Here is a 15,372-nt window from a genome sequence, read left to right as displayed (position 1 = left end):
CATGATAACAGCATTAATTGCATAAATATCTGATTTGCTGATTTTTCATGTTCACAACTCTATAAGTATGTGGATTAGATGATGAAATAAAAAATGTGCATCTTTATTCCTGTATTGTCTAATTCCTGTTTGCTCTTCTGTTTAGTCTTTTTGTTTATCTAGCCTTTTGTCCTATGACTAACTCTGAGGTATGTGTAAAAGTGTGATATTGAAAAAATAAGCTCAGCAATTTCTAGTTAGCTTTTTGTCATGCCCCAAAATGTCTTTTCTGGGTGCATTTTCTGACCTAGATTCAAGTTACAAGCATGAACTTCTGCGTCAGATAAGGAGTACTCAGTTTGGGTTGTTCTTTATCATATGAATTTTTTTGTGTTTTGTAGCTGCTGGAGAATTTACACTCTGGGATTCGACATCTTTGTTTTACTGGTTGTAATAAGGAAAACTTTATTCAAGATTTCTGATGCTAATACATTAAAGGAAAGTTAGTGTTTTTTTTCCCATGGGAATTTATTCTTTAATTCTTTGACTTATTCTTTCAGAGTGAGAGAGAGACTTTAGTATTATATAATAAAGTAGCTCATGGTACAATTAATACGATGTAGGAAAAAAAAGTAACATGATATTCTGAATTTAAATAACTGGAACTGATCAAGGGGGACATCACAATTAAATGCTAGATAGGATTGACGTAACAAATACAAGATGGCCACTACTTCTAAGTTGAAATACTCTGTCACCCACTGATGTATTCTAGGCAAATTTGTTGATAGACTAAACATTTTGATAGTCTTTCCATTATTTCTTCAAGCAATCAGCTTTGAATTTTCTCTTTCTAGTTAATATACTTGTGTATAATTTAAACAGAAAACTGTTCTGTTTCATCATAAAAGATTTGTCTGTTACTTTTGGTGTGTAAATCAAGTGGACAGCAAAACATTCTTGAACTTGTTTTTTGAGGTATTTGTTGACAACAACAGGGAAAGAGATCACAGAGACCGCCAATAAGTGTGGACATCAATTATTTTTTAATTGTATAGGAGTACAGTACACTAATTAAAACTAGTATATCTTGCAATGCCAAAGGCAAAATTAATTATTAATTTTTATTAATATTCAGAAGTAGCACAAGGAATACATTAAAAAAGATTTTGTGGCTGTGACTGAGATCTTGTTTTGTTTTATATTTTAGCAAAAATAGTATGTTAGCTAAATTTGAATAGTTAAATATGCACTGAAGACTTTATATATACTGAAGAAGAATGTTCTATTTAGACGAGTTATCCAGTGACAGAATATAAGAGGTAGGAAAAATTCTATAAAATTCCCAGGGCTTTGCTTTAACTGTTTTACCTGAGAAGTATAAATAAATGTTATTCTGCTATTGTTGCTGTGGATATTTTAATTATCAGATTGAATATTTTTGTTATGATATCTCATATTTAGTAGAATAATTAATTTTTGACTTATTCCAGGGTTTGGCTTATCAAATTAGATGTGACCTGAATTGATTTGCCAAACTTAACATGTTTCTGGACAAAGTTACTCCTTTATTTGTAAGCTATTTATTTATTTATTTATTTTCCCCACAGGTTAGGCTTCAATCTATATAACTCATTTGGAAACTGCCACTCTGGATCAGAAGCCTATCAGGAAGAGCTTTTGTATGGAAACAGATGTCTTTCACCACTGTTATTGGCCGCTTGTTAATAGACCCTGTGTGTATCAGTTCAGCAAAGGTATAGAATGCAAAATTTTAATTTTTGAATGCACGAAATTTGTTTAAAACTTCTAATGGCGTTTGTACTTATGTATTGAAAGGAGCATAAGAGTTGTATGAGAGGAAAAAAATGGTGGCTGTTGTGAAAACAGTGATTTGCAAAAAGGCAGCTTGTGTCTGGCGTTGTGTTTTTTTTTTTTGAACGTTGCCTCCTCTTTTCATGGGAATTGGTTGGTTGTTCCAACTACGCAGAGGTTGCTTTTCATTTTGTTACAGCAAAGCAAGCTACTAAAAAACTTAGCTTTCCAATGTTTTATTTGTGTGTTCCATGTAAGTGTAGATGCTATTTTTGTCCTCTTCTAAAAGGAATCTGTTGCCTTATGAAGGTCAGTTTGTGCTCACCCCTTGAATTATAATATTATTAGCAAAAATAAGAGTGATGATAATATCCAGCTTTAGTTTATCGTCGGGCCTGTGTTGTGCAGAAGTTCATACCTCTTCAGTGCTCTGTCCATGGCTTGGGAAATGGCACAAGTAATGTTTCTAGTTGCCTTGCATCTCTCTGCTTGTGTGTGTACGTGCACGTGTTTCAGCACGTAGCAAAGAGGAGGAGTCACCAGTTTGCTGTTTCCCGGAGGAAGCAGCATATGTGGGAAGATTAGATTGTTGGAGGCAAACTCTATTCTTCGTTCTACTTTGAAGTACTTGCTTTTCAAACTTGACTGCAGAATTTGACAAAATACAACTCTCGTTTCTCAAAAACAACCAAACAAAAACCAAACCAACTAACCAACCAAAAAAAGAAATTTTACAAAAAGTTTCCTATCACAGTTCTAGAAAAGCAGCTATCAGAAGTTCTCATGTGAATGTACTGCTGTCTAAAGTGAGTGCTGTGTGTTGTCCAGGAAAACCAGAGAGCACCTTATGGAATAACATCAAAGGGAGGCACTTGACAAAGACAGGCAATTTAGATGCTCAATTCTGGAAACGTATTGACTGAAGATAAAAGCTCTTTAGGGAAGAGACTTTGTCTTCTATTTATATAGAATCTTGCATAATTTAACAAATGTTGGGGACACTATTAATCTCATCCAACTTTAGATGTCTACAGTGTAACTGTCAATCTTAAGAGAAGATCAATTGCACTCTAAAAGTGCTGGTTTCTCTCCACTGACTGTAAAGAGAGCCCGCACAAGTAGCTCAGGTGCAGATAGCCTCATCTATATTTGGGCAGATGAATCCTGCTCTAAAACACTGTCTAATATGGCAAAATATTCGTAATTGACATTTAAGAAAAAGTCCTTGGGAATGTATCTTGTTCTTAAATCAGCTAAGAAAAATAATGGCAACTGCTGTTTTTAGTTAGTATTAGATTCCAAAGTAAAGTGCCAGGGGTTGGTAGCATAACCACAAAAGCATCAATCTATTCATAGGTTCTTGAAACATTAATTTCTATGATTTTATGATTCTAAGTCACTTTCTTTCTCAGAGTAAAAGAATAAAGCTGAACACCTGGGTTGTCAATGCTATAACAGCAGTTCAATAAGAAATGCTATCACCAGTTGAAAAGACAAAACAGTATAATTAAAATCCTTATGGGAATGGCAAAAAAAAAATATTGCATACTGCTGTTGCTGAGTCTTCTGGATCAGCAGATATTCTTTTTGGACATCTCAAAAACTGTTTACTGGTATTTTTCAGGGTGGAAATGTTGTTTTGAAATATGAAAGAACATCATGTTCTTCTAAAGCAGTGCCAGTGTCTTATTAGTGGCAAGTCACTATGCTTAAAATGTTGGCCATGAAGAGTCTATATACACAGTGAGTCAGCCATCTGTTCAGACTTTGAATAAGAGCATTTTAGCCAGTATATAGGGACTGATATTACTATTTCTCACAGCGGGCATAAAATTTGTGGGTGCAGCTGACCTGACAGAATGTAGTCCATTCAAGGTAAATACGTGACAAGCTTTTACTAAAGCTGCTTTGATTGCTGCACAGGAAAGTAATACAAGAATGTCCAGAAGAGCATTGTATGTTAGATGTATGGACCTGTGCTTAACTGAAGCGTTATAATCACAATGTACACTGAGTGATATTCCAGGCAGCTGTTTTTGTCTTGCTCACCTCTAAAGGAAATGCTGAGAGGAGAGATGTGAAATATATAAGAATCGGGGAAAAAAATTACTAATCTATGAGGCTAAAGAGATTCTGTATCAGTTGGCATAGAGTACATATATATGGATGACAAAATAATCAAGTCCAGATTCAGTCACATAGGTACAAAATACGTATCTCGCCAAGTTCACTAAAAACTGTGGTGATGGGAATTTAGACTGAAGAAGTGAATACTTTATTCTTAATCTCTAAAATTACATTTAAATTATGAGAAAAATTATTTGGGAAAAATGAACAATTTATGTCTCAGGGTAATGTCTCTGTATTATATACTGTGCCTTGCATATATTTCAGACTTGTTTTTTAAATTATTACTTCTGTGAATACCTGTTTGGTGAAATAAATATTTTCTATTCCTACTGAATATTTTTTTTAATGAATGCACGTAGTAGGATGTTAAAATAGACTGACTATTCAATTTTTCTCAAGATCTTAAACCAGCTCTAAAAAAAATAAAAAATAAAAATTAAAAAATATGTTCTAAAAATTTAAAGTCAGTGTGTTTAGGTTTTGAGGAATTCTAATACTGCATGGCTTGAACAGTTGAGTAAAGACTCACTATGATTGTGCTGGAAAGCACATCAGAAATGTACAAGCTGTCCTTTCCAACTCCTACTGGATTTTATTCATTCTAAGATGTATTTATCATGCCATCCAAGTGGGATGATATCTTGAGAACTGATTAATGTAAGGATAAGTATCAGTCCTGGTTGGATGGGATTTTTTTTTTTTTTTCAGAAATGCTCTTTGCTCAGGGAAAATCTTGAAATAGAAAGAAAAGGAAGATGTTTAGAGGACTTAAGATCAAATCTGCCTTTGGTACAGATGTGACTGTGTCAAGTTTTCATTCATCCTTTCCACTTTAAGTTGCTTTCAGATTCTTTATGCCAAAGGCTGCTGACGGTCATTCCTACCTTCAGTATAAGAGAGTATTCATCCAGTTTTAACTATTCGTAAAAGTCAAGTTAAAAATAAAAATAATAAATCTCTGTCTCTCACTCATGGATGACCTTCTCACAGATTACATGATTTTTTCTGACTTTAAGGTGAAATTTAACTTTTTATACTGTGTAAAACAAATACTGGTTAGCAGACCTTTCCTCTAGATGTTTGTATTCATGAACGACTGCTTGTTTTATCAAAAAAAAAAAATTTGCTTTTCCTAATTTATATTTCTGCCTAAGTGCAAATACGAAACAACTAAGGCAGGGCAAGATAGATTATGTCTATTCTTTGCATTTTCTGCAGAACTATGTAAAAGCAGTTACAGTGAAGCAGCCCAGAAATTTCCTTAGGGTATAGCACTAAAGACAGGATGAATAAAAGAACCAGCTTGACTGTTAGGTTGTGCCTGCATAGCTGGCATTCTAACATGCACATTTACATATGTAAAATGAACACACTTGATCAGGAGTCACAGAAAAACTGAGTCAAATGTAATTTTGCAGATTATCCTCCAGAGCAAAAATGCCACTTTAATTGAAAGCAACCAGTGAAACAAATGCTGTATTTTCAAGAGACATCATGGAGTGCAAAGGTTATGAACAAAGCAGTAACAGCTACAATGAGCCACCAGAAGTAGCAGTGAAAACTGTCTTCTATAGCATATGCACAGTTCAGGCCTTTTCTTCACACCTCAGAATGCAACAAGAATATCCATCAAACTCAATCTGTTGCTCTACCAGTGGAGATGTATTTCAAATGAGGAAGTGCAGACAGTTACCTGTGAAGATCATCTCTTCTATTAACAACTGAGATCCATGGGTAGCTCTGATCTTGTTTTCTCTTGAACTGCTCCACCAACCAGCTACAGCTTCAAGCAGAGGGCCCCTATGTTGTAATACTGATTTCTGATGAGCTCTTCCTTTGAAAATATCAATGAATTTGGATAACTATCTTCTAAATTTATAATCAATGTATGCCTTACTAATTTACATTATTAAAAACTGAGCTATCCAGAAAAGCTAGATGGTATCTGAATTTGCATTATGGATGTACAAAATATTTTTTCTCTTAATTTCCTCTTTTACATCTGAACCATGGTGAATGGCACCTACCTATGTATGTGAATGCCAAGAAGCTTTGCACAGCAAGTGATCCATCTGCAATGCATATTCCATACTGCTCATTTTACTTACTATAAGTCAGAGCACAGTATGTCTATGCATGAGATAGACAGCATGTCATAGTTAAGTCTGGGTTTCTTGGCCTCCTGCAGAGTTGTCTTTCTTTTTATTGACTGTGTTACCAAATATTGAGTGTTAGTGCTTGAGAATTTTTTAACTGGATTTCAGATCCTACTTGACCTATGGTTTTCCAGTTGTGGATAAAATATACTGGCGGATTTTTTAGAGAAAAAATCAAGATATTTGTTAAACTGTATCTTAAATATGTTCCAATGTAAATATAATTCTTTATATAGTAGAGATGTTGAAAAATCTCTTAATCTCTTTTACTGCTGATATTATGCAAACTCTACACAATGTCACTATAAATGGCAAAGACTATATTTTGAGTAGCAAAAATGTGTCTCCCATATTTGCATGTGTTTTGTAGTGTTAATCATGGACTTTCTATCTGAGCTTTTTCTTATGCAAGACTGTTTCTCCAAGATTGCTGAGATTTATTTTTATGAATCATTTTTAGACACTGTCATGACTTTGTTTATTGCATAGGGCAAAAGTTAAGGATGTTGAGGAATTTGATTTTTTTTTTCAGGGTGTGTTAATTAGTTGATCGATTAGTTAATTTCTAAGAAAAAATCTGTTATCTTGAATTCTTAAACTGCTACATTGAACTTTCATGACAACCGGTAAATTTTCACTCTGTCAAACTTTGGAAATATGTAAAGCATTGAGATTATGTTCTCTGACTTTAATCTTAATTATATCGAGAGTAAATTCCCTTGAATTATCTCTAGAGTACAACAGTAAGATAAAAATCATATTGTTAGAATAATTAGAATTCTAGTGGGCAAACAAAGGAGCTCTACCTCATTATTTTTTGTGTGTGAAGTAGAGCTCTCAACTCATAATTTACTTTAAAATCTTAAGATTTAAACAGAACAAAGGTGTTTTTGTAAGCAAATGAACAACTGAACTCTGCCTTCCCAGGAATGCATCCTTTTTGTTCTCTGGTAACCACACCATGACTGAGCAAGAAATGGCAATGCTGTGACTAGACAGGAGATGCACATGTGCTGACTGGCCAGTTATCTTCTGCTAAATGCAAGGTAGCGTTGTATCTGCCTTTTATACTTAGAGTAGAGATGCTATATTGGTCTTTCTCCATGCTACTAATTTCCATGAAACTTGCAGGGATATAATTACATCTAATTATGCTGTGTCAGATAGGGCAATGAATCCAAAAGTGATTAGGGAAAAAAGGAAGGTTTCGGCTGGTTTAAGGCAGAGTTCCTTGTGAAGTCAAGCTAAAAACAGATAGCAAGTTTTCCTCTGTGGACCTGAAAAGGAGCTCTGCTAACTCTTTTTCACATACGCTTTAACATAGGATTTAATTTCATCTACTTTTCATCTTCAGAGTTACTAATTTTTTCCTTTTCATTTTACCCCTGTTTCTCTTACAACACTGCCAAACTTCCACCAATTTTTATCTTTCTATTCTTAGTGTTTAGCCTATTTTCCATATACTGTAGTCTATTTTTGTGTTCACCTGAATTCCTTTGTCTCATGGTCCCCACCCCTGATTGGTGTTCCTGATCTTCCAGCTCTATAACCATAAAACCCCTCTGTTGTTTTAACCAGACATAAATTACGAAATGTCTCTCTTTCAGCCTTTTCAGCCCTTTGACCATTGTTTTTCCAACAACTTGCCCCCTGATTTTTGCTGCCACTCTTACTTCCTATGAACAGTTTTCCATCAGCATTACCCGAATAGGCACTGCTCTGATTGTGTACTCCAGGCTAGGGTAGTGCAGATAAACATGCTCCCATTGCAAGACCCAGTAGTCATACAGCATAAATTTTATTCTACCTTGGCCGTTCTGACCCAACTTCCTCTGCTTGCTGTGCTATAGCTGCACCTTTTGGTCCAAGCAGCAGTTTTTGGTCCAAGAAGGGTTAAGCATGAAACATGGAATGAAGTATACTATTTCTCTAAATATTTGCCAAATGTCAAGACTGGACCCGAGGAAGGTTTACTCAGACTTTCTGTTCTTCCCTCATCCTGTGACTCCTCAGAATCTGCAGTTAATCTCGTTGGTTTCCCCTCCTCATTTCCACTGTGTAAGAGGACCACAACTGAAAAGTGTTTTCTCATCCATGGAAAGCTATTAGCTTGCACCAAGATACACTGATCTCCCTCTTGCCAAGAACAGGGAATGGCTAGGTGGCCTTGTACATCAGCTTTCCGAGAGAAAGGAGCTAAAGGCTTTGAGAGAGGTGTTGTAAAACACAGAAGTGTTTGGACTAAACATAAAAACTGTTTATTGTCAAATATAAACAAACTGAACTGGCCTTGCAGTGGGAGCGTGCTGATGATTGTGTAGTCTTGCATTTAATGACATTCCAAGGACTGACAGCTCCATTATGAGAATAAAAATAAATAAATGAATAAAATCCAACAGCAAGAAACATTTACATACAACCCAGCACGTATTAGTCAAAATGTAGTCAGAATATATAAATAGAGCCCAACTTACTGGAGTCAGTATACAGGAGTCAAAGTGTACAACTAGATGCTATTTTCATACAGTCCCCTTTGTTTTATAGGGGCCAGAGCAGGCTAGACGCAGGCTTGTCATAAAGACACCCTCCCTTATTGAGGGGTATGTGGAATATTTCAGGATCAGTGCATATTTAATTAATGCATTGATCCTCTTAAGACTTTCATTTGGTGCAAAACACTTCAAGACAAGGAATGTAAACACAGGCTGTTCTGGTCATGTTCTATTTCAAAGTACCTGAGAAACAGAAGATGCTCCTGTAGCATCGGTTTATATCTGTGGAAAAAAAGGTAAACAAAATTGGGGGCCCTTGTTCCTCTCTGCCCTTCATATCTGGATGAGGACTCCTACCTCTGGGTTGTCCACCCACAGATTCTTAAAAAGAATGCAGGGGTAAAACGTGGACTGCATTTTTCCCTGTAATTGTCAGATTCAAGGAAAAGTGAAAACAAAGTCATTGTTGTCAAAGTCAGTTATATATGGCACCTTTTCTAGGCCTGGTGTCCAACAGCAACTCTTCTTAGCCAAGGGATATCCACCATTTATCTGCCATGACATTCTGGTCCTGGAGATGCTAATGTAGAAAAGCAGGTTACTAGGTGAAAATGAGTGGCCATTGTGTTTAAAGGTGTGTTTAGCAGATTACATCAGGTGTGCTCAGCCAGGAAAGGTCAGCCACAAGGTGGGAGGAGGGACCTCATAGTGACCTGATGGAGAAGTTGCTGTGTTCTCAGCTTCTGGAAGTGTGCGCTGCCATAGGTCTTTTGTGTCTTCATGTTCCCAATCGTGGCAGCTGAGCAAAGTCTTTTGTTCCTCTTGGGGGCATGAAGTCTCCCTGGCAAATTGCCTATGTGTGTATGGTTGAAATGATCTTCAGACTTGTTGGGGTATAAGGGTGTATCATCAGGAAGTGGCGTTGTAGACCAGACCTTGCTATCTTGAAAGCCGAGGATGGTTTTGGATTTCAGGTTCCCCAGGCAGTCTTTCAGACAGCACGTAAGGATTCCTAAGCTGTGATGAGGCTCCCTAATGGTACTTGCAGCATTTGTGATGCTTCAAGTGTCTGTGGATAAAGAATATGGACTATAGAGGGATATCGTCCTTTAGTACGTGAGGACAATATAGATACAGCATGTTTTACAGCTTTCTAGCAAGAACAGGGAGGAAGTGACTATCTAAGCCGAGGAAAAGCTTCAGTAGCTGAGAGCAAACCACTTTAACTTATAGTGAGGAACCATTTGTCTTCTCCTAGCATTGTGAGCAGGAAGAAAAGGATCTCCAATTTCAAGATTAGTGACAAATTTGTATGAGTTGGCAATTCTTTGAAAATGAAATTTGTTAAACTTGAAATAAAGTGTTCACCCCTGAATGAACATCTCTTTTTGTAAGCTTGCAAGATTTTGCTCATGGGCCTTTTACTGCTATTATCTTGTTTGAATGAATGTACCCTTAAGGCCAAAATCCATGTTGTTGAATTATTATGAAATACAGACTTTGTCTGCATGTGCTCCTACACTTAACATGGCTCAACAAATGATACCTGTGTGGTAATTTTCAAGTGAATGACTGAAGAAAGACAGAGACAGGAGAAAGTTGTTGCTGGTGGGCTGTTGTCATGACCTGAAGGAACTATGGTGAAAAGTGAGTTTTGTATATTCTGATATTGATGTGTGTACCGCTAGGTATTTTTTGTTCATGCCATTATCTAATTTGATATGGATAGCAACAGCAGCTTACAATCTTAGGGATTGTATGTACTTAAACATGTTACCAACAGATTTTAAGTATATACTTATACTATACTTATATACTTAAAATCTGTTGGGGAGAAATGTGATTAGAAGAAGGCAAATTTTCTCACATGGTGAATTTTTTAATCCTAAAGGTCAAGTTCAAGCTTTCTCAGCATATTGGTATGAGGAATTACCCATTAATTAAATAACATGAGTCATATTATGCCATCTATTTTTTTATATATTTCTTGCTGTTTGATTTTAATTAATGAGGGTTCTGTGCATAGAGGATTCAAGAAAAGGTCCAGTGTTTAGAATCAGAACTATAACATAAAACATGGATATGATAGTGTGGTTTGCTAATTGCAGTAACGATTGCCATCAGAGCCTCCTACACTGTCTGTGCTCAGGCAAGATTGCCATATGTCACAGGAAGCCTTGCCTGAGCGAGGACAGTCAACCCCAGAGCTGATTCACTGTTATTAAAATGGAACACAGCCTGCTTTTAATGCCTTTAGAGATCATTAAAAACCTTCAAGGTCTTTACCGAAATAAGGTGTGTTTACTCACAAATTCAACCTATATTTTAATCAACAGGTTTTGCATTTTCTCGGACTTCAGCTGCAAATATCTGAAATGTTTAAAAGAAGGCTGTTATTCAACATGTTCCTGCTCGTGGGCTTGATGCATGTTTTGCTGGCCGCTGACTGTGAAGGTAGGTAGGTTGTGTTTAAGCTAAGATCTGGAGCCCTTGATCAAAAGCAGGGCTGTACTGTGGTACATGTAATTTTCAAAGTAACATAACACAGTGTCCTCTCCAAAGATCATGCAGTCTAAAGCAGTGTTAATGCTGAGTATTGTATGTGTGTGGAGGCTTCTGCATAATACAGAGCTGTGCAGTATGTTTCTTTTCATAACATGGTGAAACTTACCTCAGAGAAAGCTCTTGCAGTGCTTATGACTCAGGAAAGAAAAACTAGATGGGTGAAGTAAAGAGCAGACATGGCCAATATATTGTTTAAAATGATACACTTGAATGGAAGTTCAGAGCTGCTGTTTTGTTTGTGGTTTTTGTTTTGTTTTGTTTTCATTATATTCATTCTTCCCTGCTCTGTAGTCTTTTATCTAGGTATACAGAACAGTTGACCTTAATAAAACATCTTTCATGGGTTCAAGAGATTGTGAAGACCAAATCCCCATATTCCATCTCCCGTAAAACTGTGATACTCCTGGATTGACTCCTTAGCTGCCTCACAGTTTACACAAGGAATCACTTCCAGTCATCCCATGAGAGGATCCAGTCATTTAGCTTACTTAGACTTTCTCCCATAGAAAGCATAGGGTTTGTTAGGCTATAACTGGTCTATTGCCTGTTTTTTCCTAGTTTTAACTGTCTTTCAGGATTGAGTTCTAGTTGAATAATTATCCTTTCCAGAATTAAATAAATAAATTGGCCCTAAACAGATAACGTTAAAATTTGCTACAGTATCGAGTTCTTAATAAACTGAGGAGCATCAAAAGTGAGGTATTTTTCTAAACATTAGTTTCCGTGATCATCAATTTTTATGATTTTCAAAGAAAACTGTACATTCTGCTGAAAGTCAGTAGCTTTTGTTTGGAAAGCTTGTTTCACTCATTCTCTCTGCATATTACAAACATTAATGTTACGAGCAGTGGCTATAGTTGCTTCCAGCTGCTGGTCACAGCATAGTATCCATATCTTTCTATAGGGTCTTTCAGGGTATTTGGGAATAGCTTGCGCCACAAACATGTCCCACTGTATCAGGGAATCTTAGGTGTATGATCTTCTCTGGTATAGCATCACACAATATAGTCACCATATAAGGCAGAAACAACAATTAAAATTGATGTTGTCCATTTAAATATAAATTATTATATTAGGGTTTACTTTGAAAATGTAATATGACTGACCACCAGTCATTATTTTAAATAACTTTTGGAGCTAGCAGCAGTGGAGAGTGTATGTGTATGTGTGTGCAGGAGTCTTTTGTAAAGCTTGGAGGTTGCTTAGCTGACAATCCAAATCAGGGAGCACTGTTTTTCAAACTAATTTTTATTGTCATCCGCTTTATTCTTTTCTTCATACTGTGTCCCCCTTGTATCAATTTTAGACTAAAATACTGCAAAAACAAAACAAAAAAAGGTAATGGCACTTTCCACAGTGTTTCAAAAGGTTTTTAAGTGGAAAAAGGTATTTAGTATTTTTAATAAGCATCTTCAATACTATTGAGTTGGTTTCTTTGTTCATATCACAAGATTAATTATGCTGTCAAGCACTTTCAAGGCCTGCTTAACAAAGATTCAGTGATATAATGGTTTGCTTCGCATTGCCTTTTTTCTGCATAGCAATCACAATCAGCATTAGACAATTTAAAAACCTTTCACAAGCCGGAAGTTCTGAAGAGCCTTTTAATCAACAAAAGTAATTTTGCAAACAACTAGATACAGCGTTTTTCATATTAACTAACTTGTGTTAAACTCTGCTATATGCTTGACTCTCTGGTTCTCGTAATGGATTATTCAGATTTCTAGGAGACTAGAAGTGGGGAACACAATTACCACAAAATGCATTTTGCACCCCGTGAAAATTGTAATCTCATATCATTCTCTAATTTAATGTAAACATAGTGTTAGTACTTCACTGCAGTTTCATGTGTTTTAATTTTCCCTTAATATGCTGTTCTTCTATAATCACTTAAAATATTTTTGAAAAAATGCCTGGAAGTATAATACTTGTTGTTTTAAGGCAGACCACTGTTTCTATAGGACAGGTTAGAAATCAAATAACAACACAATTTGAGATTCTGAGATTCAAGTTAAAGTAGGAAAATTTGTTTAGAAATTAGATGAAGAATGCTTCATACAGTAATTTTATTGCCATATAGCATGATAAGCAATCCTACATGATTTAAAAACACTTATTTGATGGAGAGATTGCAAAAGCAAAACCACACTGTGATCTTTTTTTGATTTTTTTTTTTGTCGAGCACATTTATAAATGAAACTAACCTGTTAATGACACCTTTAAAACACACATTTTTTTCTAAACTGCTAGAAGCATTAATTTGTAGCATTGCTGCATGTGGCAATTAGCAACTTCAGCAGTGATTTTCTCTGCCCTAAACCTTTCGTGTTTGACACTATTCCAACCCGGGAGAGGAGTGACCCTGGGATACAGTGCTACAGGACAAGCGGAGCAAATCCTGTCACTAGAAATAACAGGGTCAGAAGACATTGCTAATGAAGTCATAGCAACTGGTTTAAAGAGCCAATCAGAGAAGGCAACAATCTGTAAATGAGGATATAATTAGCAGAAAAAATAACATGCTTTGGTTGGATTCTAGGGGAGCCAGTAATGAAGGCAATGACTGGATATTGAGAGAGATTCCGAAAGATTAGAGCAAACATTGTGCAACAAAGGATACCTAATTAGCAAAAAAGTGAATATGCCTTAATTAGAAGGAAAATATGTGATTGAATGACATGGAGTAGGCTTTTAATATGAATCTGATAATGAATGTTAGCCCAGATCTCCATGATGAAGTCCTATCTTCACTTTTTTCTTTTTTTTTTACTTTTACCTTTTTGATAGTGAAGAAGTTGGACAGTAAATTCATATATTTGGTGTGACGTTAATAATATAAAAACAATTTTGAGACAGTAATTCAGTAGTTTTTTTCCCAATTTGCATGTTTGCTATCCCCTAACACAGCATGGCAGAAAAAACAACACTGCATCTTTTAGCTGGCCTTAATATTCTTATGATGTGAAGAAGTAATTATTTCAGGTAGGTGTCCTGTGACATATGAGGTAATGCTGGTTCAGATATCCTTCTTATAGGATGAAACCCCTGTGTTTTTTCATACAGAGAAAGGGTCCATGGGGTTGAGGCACTGAATGCGTGTATGTAACTATGACACTGTTGCAACTTGCATTTATTTCTTGTAGTCATATATATTTAAAGTAAGGGCTGATCTAAAATTCATTAAATGCAGAAAAAGCTTCCATTGACTTCAGTAGTTTCTAGATCAGACTCTGAGCAGAAAAACTGGAAATTTTATTAGTAAAAATTAAACATGTTATTATCCTGAGCATAATAGACCCAAATAGAAGAATCCCATAATGGATTATGCCAGCACAGTATATGTACAGTATTTATGGCCAGCCGTGATGAAAAGTATAATGTTCTACTGCTTATCATTTTATTACAATAGAAGAATCAGCACTCTAACTTGCTAATAATTTTTCACTTTTATAGACATCTAAATGATATTATATTTCCTCCCTTTTTCTCTTTTTACAAAATGGTTCTAGGGTATTGATTGTCATTTATTTTTACTCATGATATTTAATTGACATAATTAGCAATCCATGTCTCATTCCCTATCTTAAAAATATCCTGTCAATTTTATAGCATATTTATAGGTTAATTTAAATGTATAATTTAATTTATTACTGCATACCTTTGGTTTGTCTGTAACATTAAAATACTTATGGTACAGAATATTTTAATTAAAACTATTCATCAAATGAAGTCCAGGTAGCATCCTTATCCTTGTTTGCAGTAGGGGGTTCTGGCAGTGAAAGCAAGCAAAATAATGGGTCAATTAAAAAAAAAAAATAAATCTATATATAGCTTTTTCAAAGATCCAATTGCTTAATTCAAGGTGGAAAAAAAAAAAAAGGAAAGGGAAAAAAAAAATGATGTGTTTGTCAGTGGTTTCCAGAAATTAAATTTATGATTTTTTTTTCCCTTGCAGACATCAAATCTGCTAATGTCAGGGCCAGAGCAGAAGTAAAACTAGATGAGAAATGAGTTTGAATTTTCATGTGTGACATATCTCAGTTTGACAGTTGGTGTCTGCAGGAAATTGGGATACTGTTTTCAGTGGGTTCTTCTTGTGAAATAAGCTGTACTATTATTTTTTTCTAGCACTGGAAAATTCACTCTCTATTTGTGAGAATCAATGTATTTACCCTTTTAGGTCAAATGTTTTCTTGTATTTAAAAAAACAGAAAACTTTTAATGATATCTCTAAT

At 35.4% G+C, this 15,372-nt stretch overlaps 1 protein-coding gene across 1 annotated transcript in view; it reads left to right on the top strand.

Moving 5' to 3' along the window:
- LOC308176504 (uncharacterized protein) overlaps positions 1–15,372 on the top strand; it is a 424,460-nt gene that overhangs the window by 317,189 nt on the left and 91,899 nt on the right. The window contains exons 30-32 of the mRNA XM_080552300.1: positions 1,590–1,736; positions 7,008–7,126; positions 10,909–11,026. The gene's annotated coding sequence lies outside the window, so the exon portion shown is untranslated. The remainder of the gene's footprint in view (positions 1–1,589; positions 1,737–7,007; positions 7,127–10,908; positions 11,027–15,372) is intronic.

This window comes from Anser brachyrhynchus (assembly GCF_964034855.1).
Source record: "Anser brachyrhynchus genome assembly, chromosome: 12".
In the NCBI taxonomy this organism is placed as follows: Eukaryota; Metazoa; Chordata; class Aves; order Anseriformes; family Anatidae; genus Anser; species Anser brachyrhynchus.
Note: the sequence above shows the minus strand (reverse complement) of the source record. Positions and strands in the feature narration are given on the sequence as shown.